Source organism: Nicotiana tabacum, chromosome 24, assembly GCF_000715075.1.
Source record: "Nicotiana tabacum cultivar K326 chromosome 24, ASM71507v2, whole genome shotgun sequence".
In the NCBI taxonomy this organism is placed as follows: Eukaryota; Viridiplantae; Streptophyta; class Magnoliopsida; order Solanales; family Solanaceae; genus Nicotiana; species Nicotiana tabacum.
Window position 1 is genome coordinate 3246673 of NC_134103.1, and position 8776 is coordinate 3255448.

The following is an 8776-nucleotide window of genomic DNA, read 5'->3' on the forward strand; positions in this document are numbered from 1 at the left end:
CCCCATGTACTTAATAAGTAACAAACCTAACCTTAGGTTGAAAGTAGTGACTAGCTGGAACAAAGGTCAGGGTCCAACACCAATAGCCAACAACAGTTCGTAACAACATAATAGAAGTAATAAAAGAAGTAGCTCAGAGATAAAATGCTCAACTCGTTCACAGTTCTGGAAAAATAGGCCTACTTTTCAAGTATATCAGTGAAAACCCAAATCTTTTACCGAAATCACCAAAATATAAGTATGTTTTGTAAAACTGTGATTTTTTCCAAAAGCTTTTCAACACGTAGGGTGTTTGATTTTCAAATGGCATGAGGAAAATACATCTCTATGCCTACATGTCAATGAGTATGTGAAGTCATGAATGACGCAATATCGTACAACATGAGGAAAAATGCATCTCTATGCATGTATGTCATGTGTGCATGTCAATGCGATGCAACTCAGTAATAAAACCATATGCATACTCTTAGAGTATCAATTCACTCAGTCCTCCCAATCGCTCAGTCCTCACGGTCACTCAATCCTCCCAATCGCTCGGCACTCGGCACTCGCACTCAGTAGGTACCTGCGCTCACTGGGAGTGTGTACAGACTCCGGAGGGGCTCCTTCAGTCCAAGCGCAATAATCTGCACGTACAACTCGCGTGCTATAGTATCAATGTTTGGATCTGCACGGACAACTCACGTGATATAGTATCAATATCTGAATCTGCACGGACAACTCACGTGATATAATAAGTCAATCTGTCTTGCTGCAGTGTGCAACCCGATCCCATAATTATCCTCACAATCAGGCCCTCGGCCTCACTCAGTCATCAATCTCTCCAGTCTCTCGATCTCACAATGTCATGAAACTAGCCCAAAATGATGATATGATGTATCAATAAATAACATCAGAGACTGAGATATGATATGCAATGAATGGATATGACTGAGTATGAAATTACAGTTTAAACATATAATTCGATAGTAGAAATGACCTCTGTGGGTCCCAATAATACTAACATTTATCTAAGCATGATTTCTAACATGAGTGAGAGCTCAGTTTCTCTAACACATAAAAATACATAGAAGAATACAAGTTAATTGACTAAATAGCTCTACGGAATCAACTGAGTCTCAATTTCTACGGTGCACTCCCACACGCCCATCACCTAGCATGTGTGTCACCTCCAAACAATTCACATAAGACATATAATCAAGGTTCATATCCTCAGCTCCAAGATTAGAGATGTTACTTACCTCGAACAAGCTGAATCCAATGTCGAGCAAGCTAAACAATGCTCCAAAAATTCCATTATGTGCGTATCAACTTCCGAACGGCTCGAATCTAGTCAAAATTAATTCTATTCAGTCAACACAAATTACATGACTTAATTCCATATCAAAATACTAATTTTCCCCAAAAATCCGAAATTACACTCAAAAATCGCCTGTGGGGATCACGTCTCGGAACCCAAAAAAGGTTACAACATATGAACGCCCATTCAACCACGAGTCCAACAATATAAATTTTAGCAAATACCAATATCATCTCAACCCTCAAATCCTCAAATTAAACCAAGAGGGTTTTCTAAATTTTCCAACTTAATCCACCAATTAAATGTTAAAAACAATCATGGATTCAGATAATTTGACCAATATTAAATTACAAACACTTACCCCGTTGTTTTACTTGGAAATCTCCCAAAAATCGCCTCTTCCTGAGCTCCAATTCATCAAAAAATGGAAAATAAATAAACCCTCGATATTAAATATTTTTTTGTCCAGTTATTCTGCCTCGTTTAGTGTGCCAAACAATCCTAAAACTCACTTTTAATACCTCCAATGGATTCCTTATGAAATTGCAGTCAAGTTAGGCTTTTGAATCACCTAATTTGGCCTTAAAATGAGGGAGATATGGTGTTTTGAAGATTTAAATGAAGTTTGAAAATTTAAGGGATAAAAAATAATATTTTCGTAATTATTTTACACCAGAAAATCAGCAATGAAAGAATTTTCGTTTTAGCACCCAAAACTCATTCGGAACCTCCTGGACACAAACCATATATGCGTTTAAATCATAAAACACACTTCGAACCTGCTCGCGCACGCAAACCACCGAAAAGATGTTATCTTGACCCGATATTGACCATTGTCAAACTCCAAATCCTTAACTCAACTAGTTTCTCAACCAGTGATCCAAAACACACCCGAGCCCCTCGGGACCCCATTCAATCATACCAACAAGTCTTAAAACACGATATGAACTTAGTCGAAACCTAAAATCACATCAAACAATGCTAAAACCACGAATCATATCCCAATTCAAGCTTAACGAAACTAAGAAATTCCAACTTCTACATTCGATGCCGAAGCCTATCAAATCAAGTCCGATTGACCTCAAATTTTGCATACAAGTCATAAATGATATTACGGACCTATGAATATTTTTATAACTGAATTTCGACCCCGATATTAAAAAGTCAACTCCCCGGTCAAACTTTCAAACTTAAATTTCTATTTTAGCCATTTCAAGCCTAATTTAACTACGGATTTTCAAATAATTTTTCGAACACGCTTCTAAGTTCAAAATCACCATACGGAGATATTGAAATCATCAAAACTCCATTCCAAGGTCAAATTCACAAAATTCAAACTTGGTCAACTCTTCCAACTTAAAGCTTCCTAGTTGAGAGTCGTTCTTCCAAATCAATTTCGAATTACCTGAAAACCAAAACCGACGATTCACACAGGTCATAACATATCATACAGAGCTACTCATGCCCTCAAAATACCGAGCAAAGTGAAAATTCTCAAAACGACTGGTTGGGTCGTTACAATACTCCACTTGCTCGACATCATCATCAAGTTGCCCCCCCCGGCTCAATAACCTCACCAGGTTGCTCCCCCTGCTCGGCAACCTCGCCGGTCCTACTTTTTGCACTTGTGGGATTGTTATAAGTAGAAGGAATAGTAACAAGGTTAGGAATTATACCATTCTTGGCCTTCTCTCGCATATCATCAGCAGTTCCAACTCCACTTTCTCGGAAGACTACATCTCTGCTTCTGATGACCTTCTTCTTTACAGGATACCACAATTTGTATCTGAACTCTTCATCTCCATATCCGATGAATATGCAAGGAACAGATTTATCATCCAGCTTTGTTCTCTGCTCCTTTGGTACATGTGCAAAAGCTCTGCAACTGAACACCTTCAGATGCGAGTAAGACACCTCCTTGTTAGTCCAAACTCTCTCTGGGATGTCAAACGCCAACGTAACTGATGGACTCCTATTGATCAGGTAACAGGTTGTCTGAACTGCTTCACCCCATAATGACTTAGGCAGTTTAGCCATTCTGAGCATGCTTCTCACCTTCTCCACAATGGTGCGGTTCATCCTTTCGGCTACGCCATTATGTTGTGGGGTTCCAGGAACTGTCTTTTCATGTCTGATCCCATGGCTCGAATAGTACTCTTCAAATTATCTTAAAGTGTACTCACCTTCATTGTCACTTCGAAGACGCTTTAGCTTTTCGCATATCTCTCTTTCCACCATAGCATGAAACTTCTGGAAAACTTGAAACACCTGATCTTTGGTTTTCAAAATATAAACCCAAAATTTTCATGAAGCATCATCAATAAAAGTAACAAAACATTTGTTACCGCCCATCAATTCAATTTCCATTGGATCATAAACATCAGAAAATACCAAATCAAGTATATATAATTTTCTTTCAGACGATGTCTGAAATGAGACTCTATATTGCTTACCAAATAAACAATAGTCAAAAGGTTTTACCGTTGTACCTTTGGCATAAGAAATGATTGATTTCCTAGCAAGAATCTGTAATCCCTTCTCACTCATATGACCCATCCTTTTGTGCTACAAATCTGTAGAAATCTCATCTTGTGCCGCGTTCAACTCACCTTGGCATATTTATGCATTTGTCCAGTACAATGTGCCACAAGCAACTCCCTTTGCAATCACCAATGATCCCTTGGTGAGTCTCCACTTTTGATTTGAAAAATAGTTCTCGTATCCATCTCGGTCTAGAGCAATTCCCAAGATCACGTTCATCCGCAAATCAGGTACATGTCGCACGTCCTTTACAACCAATGTGCATCCGACATTTGTCTGATACAAATGTCATCGATCCCCGCAATCTTTGAGTAACTTGTGTTACCCATTCTCACAGTGCCGAAATCACCTGCTACATATTTGCAAAAAAGATCTCTTACCGGTGTGGCATGGTAAGATGCTGCTGTATCAACCACCCATTCCGACTCTGGGCCTGATAAGTGCATGCATTCCTCTTCGTCATTTATAAAGAGGACAACATTATCGTTGTTTTGCACCATGGCAGATGTATTGTCGACATTCATCTGGCCACTAGTTTCACCATTGCCCTTCCTTAAATTTGGGCAATATATTTTGAAGTGACCTAGTTGATCACAATTGTAGCAATTTCTAGCTCTTGATTTTGATCGGTTCATAGACTTCCCACGAGCTCCGGATCTACCATAGTTTCTCGAACTCCTTTGAGAACTCCTGCCTCTACCTTTTGTGATGAGAGTCTGTCCTTGATTTTCAGGCTTCTTTCTCATCTTCTCATTGAGTAGAAGAGTCGATGTGATATCTTTAAACTCAATGGCAGTCTTACCGTGCAGGATGGTTGTTGCCAAATTATCGTACGAAGATGGCAACGAGTTCAACAGCAAGATGGCTTTATCTTCTTCCTCGATTTTCACTCCAAGGTTGGCGAGCTCGGTGAAGAGTCCGTTAAACACATTTAAATGAGACAAAAAATCAGTACCTTCACCCATGTGTAGGGCGTATAACTTCTTCTTCAGGTACAATTTATTTGTTAGCGTTTTGGACACGTATAGGCTTTCCAACCTTGTCCAAATACCACATGCGGTGTCTTCATCAATGAAGTTATATACCACATCATCTATAATGAATCGGCTTATTGTTTTGAGAATTTAAGTCCCGTTCAGCGGCATAAGGCCCTGAGCAGCTTCGTATTATGTGTATTGACTTGCGTGCGTGGTTGAATTCAGTTACCGGATGATTCGGAGTGATTTCGAACACTTAGTCCCTAAAACGGAAGCTTAAGTCTTTGGATTTTGACAGTAGTTGGAACTGTGTAAAGACGACTCTGGAATGGAGTTTCGTCGGTTCCGTTAGCTCCGTTGGGTGATTTTGGACTTAGGAGCGAGACCGGACGGTGAATTTGAGGTTTGTAGCTGATTTACGCTAAAGTCAAATTTTGGAAATTTTGACCGGAAGTGGACTTTTTGATATCGGGGTCGGATTCCAATTTCGAAAGTTGGAGTAGGTCTGTAATGTCAATTATCCCTTGTGTGCAAAATTTGAGGTCAATCGGACGTGGTTTGGTATGTTTCGGCATCGGTGGTAGAAATTTAAAGTTTCAAGTTCATTAAGTTTGAATTGGAGGGCGATTCGTGTTTTTAGCATTGTTTGATGTGATTTGAGGGCTCGACTAAGTTCGTATGGAGTTTTAGGACCGATTGGTATGTTTGGTTGAGGTCCCGTGGGCCTCGGGTGAGTTTCGGATGCTTAACGGATCAACTTTTGGACTTGTGTAGTTGCTGAAGCTTTCAAGCTTCTGGTGTAATCGCACCTGCAGTGGGGTGGCCGCAGGTGCGAACTCGCACATGCGGAAGGGAGATCGCAGAAACGGCCCTTGTCTGGGTAACCAGTGGTCGCAGGTGTGACATATGGGGCATAGAAGCGGAGCCGCTCCTGCAGAGAATGGATCGCAAAAGCGGAAGGCGAGCTGAGTGAGGATTCCGCAGAAGCGGATAAGAATCCGCAGGCGCGCACTCGCAGGTGTGGCCTTGTGCTCGCAGAAGCGGACCAGAGGACTTAAGCCATTTTCGCACCTACGATGGAATTTTCGCAGGTGCGGCATCGCAGGTGCGACTGGAAGTCTGCAGGTGCGAGACCACTAGGCAGAAAAGGGGAAATTACGAGGGTTTGATCTCACTTCACTTTGGGGTATTGAGACCTCGGTTTTGGGAGCTTCTTTGTGGGTTTTTCAAGCAAATCGATTGGGTAAGTGTTCTTCACCTAGAATATATTATATTCCATGATTTTATCCTTGTTTTTATCATTTAATTTGTATTTTGAGTTGAGGAAAATGGAGGTTTTTGAAGAAAAGTTTCAAAATGAAAAATCATAATTTGAGGGACGAAATGGTATCCGAATTTGATAATTTTAGTATGGTTGAACTTGTATCAGAATGGGTGTTCGGGTGTTGTGAAATTTGTCGGGTTTCGAGGTGCGGGCCCGGGGGTCAACTTTTGGGTCGATTTTTAGATTTTGATAAAGATTGTGGTTTTATGATCCGGAATAGTTTCTTATGAGTTTTATTTGTGCTTTGAAGTTATTTTGGTTAGATTTGAGCCGCCCGGAGGTCATTTCACCTGAGAAGTTCATTTTAGAGTATTGGTCTGTCTTCTTTGAGGTAAGTATCGTGCCTAACTTCATGTGGGGGAACTACCCCTTAGGATTTGAGTCTTCTATGCTAATTGTAGTCCGTGTACGCAAGGTGACGAGTACGTGCCCGAACTTATTTGTGAAATATTGGCCTTTTAGGGTTCTTAGGTCCTTGTATTCACTGAATATGCAGTTGTTCTCGTTTTGATTACGTTTCTTAATTACTAGTTTCACTTCTACCTGCTTTTATTAGAATTAATTACTTCACGATCTGCTCTTGTTTTTCATATTGATTCATATGTGCCTTAACTGAAATTGTTATCTCTTCTATTGCCATGTTGTCTTTTCCCTAACTGCTTATCTTTATTTGAAGTTATAATTATCTCTTCTGTAATTGTTAATCCTTAATTGAGGCTATGATTATCTTTCTGCTGCTTATCCCTAATTGAATTTTGTTGTATCTCTTTCTTAATTTTCCAACCTTAAAAGAAGTTAGATATCTTATATTTTAGTGACTTGTCCTTATTTGAAATTATTCACCTTGTGTTAGCTCCCTCGTTGTCGAACTGTACATTATGGACCGTTGTTACATAATATTTCCTTTCTTGGTGAGCTGTTCTTATTATGACTAGCATTCTCTATTGTGGCTACTCTTTGTGAATTACTTCCTCTGTTTCTTTGAGTTCTGGAATTTCTGAATTGACTTATTTGTCGTACCCTTGTATTATTGTCATTGTTGCTATTGTACTTATTGTGGTGATGCACAAGGTTTCTGCCGTGCGGTTGTTGTTATTGTGATGCGCGAGATTTCTGACGTACGGTTGTTGTTATTGTGATGCACGAGGTTTCTGCCGTGCGGTTGTTTTTATTGTGATGCACGAGGTTTCTACCATGTGGTTGTTGTTATGAGGTTGCACGAGGTTTCTGTCGTGCTATTATTACTATTGATATTTGCATATACGCCGTGACAAGGCGGGATATATATATATATATATATATATATATATATATATATATATATATATATATATATATGTGTGTGTGTGTGTGTGTGTGTGTGTGTGTGTGTGTGTGTGTGTGTGTGTGTGTGTGTGTGTAACAAGGCGAGAACATTATTATGCACGTATGGCGAGACAAGGCGGACATTTATTTTACCACCCTCCTACCTTTAGTGGATTGGCGACAGATGATGCCCAAGGTTTTTTGGAGGAGTGTCATCGCATTATCCATACTATGGGTATTGTGGAGACGAGCGGGGTTGCTTTTACTGTGTTCTAGCTCAGGGGAGCGGCTTATCAGTGTGGAGGGCGTATGAGTTGGGTAGCCCGGTTAAGTCAGCTTCACTTACATGGGTTCAGTTTTCAGAGATGTTCCTAAGAGAGTTTGTACCTCAGTCCATTCGGGATGCATGGCGCGCGGAGTTTGAGCAACTGCGCCAGGGCACTTTGTCAGTATCATAGTATGCCATTAGGTTCAGTGATTTGGGCAGACATGCACCTGCTTTGGTCGCTACAGTTAGAGAGTGTGTCCATAGATTCATTGAGGGGCTCAGGCATGATATTCGATTCAGCATGGCTCGGGAGTTGGAGTCGGATGTTTCATTTTAGCAGGTGGTAGGGATCGCTCGCCGAGTGGAGGGCATGTGGGATTAGGACAGAGAGGACAGGCGGGGCCATGAGAGAAAGGGCAAGTGAGGTCAGGAGAAAGAGGACAGGGAGGCGAGGAGGCCTCGTAGACCGGAGAGATCTACTTGTCCTTATTTTGGAGGCAGGGTACGACATGGTAGAGGTTTTGTGGGTCAGCCAGTTTAGTTTGCACTTCAGGTTTCGCACAGTGTTTCAGGTGCTCATGGGTCTCAGAGTACCCGTACTGTATAGTTCCCACATCCACGTCAGCAGAGAGGTTGCTTTGAGTGTGGAGATACCAGCCACAGGGTGAGAGATTGTCCTTGACTCCGGATAGATGTGTCACAGCGGGGTATTCAAGCGGGTAGAAGGCGCCCAAGAGTGGAAGGCTCGGCCCGTTGATGTGTTTCATATAGTAGGCTTGAGGCCGCTGTGCCAGATGATGTCATACATGTATGCTTTTGATTTATTACAGAGGGATACCATTCGTATTTTGATTCGGTTCTGCTTATCGGGGTAGGTTCCCCTATTTGTTGTCCCACCTATGGGTGAGTTCATGATTTAGTATTATGTTTAAGTGTTTGCCCATGTTGGGAGATTCTATGAGTGATAGTTGTGTCTATCGTTGTTTTAATTCATTATTGAAAGTTACGAGATTAGAAGTGAATTCATCTTGTCTATTATGGCAGGTTTGATATGATTCGTG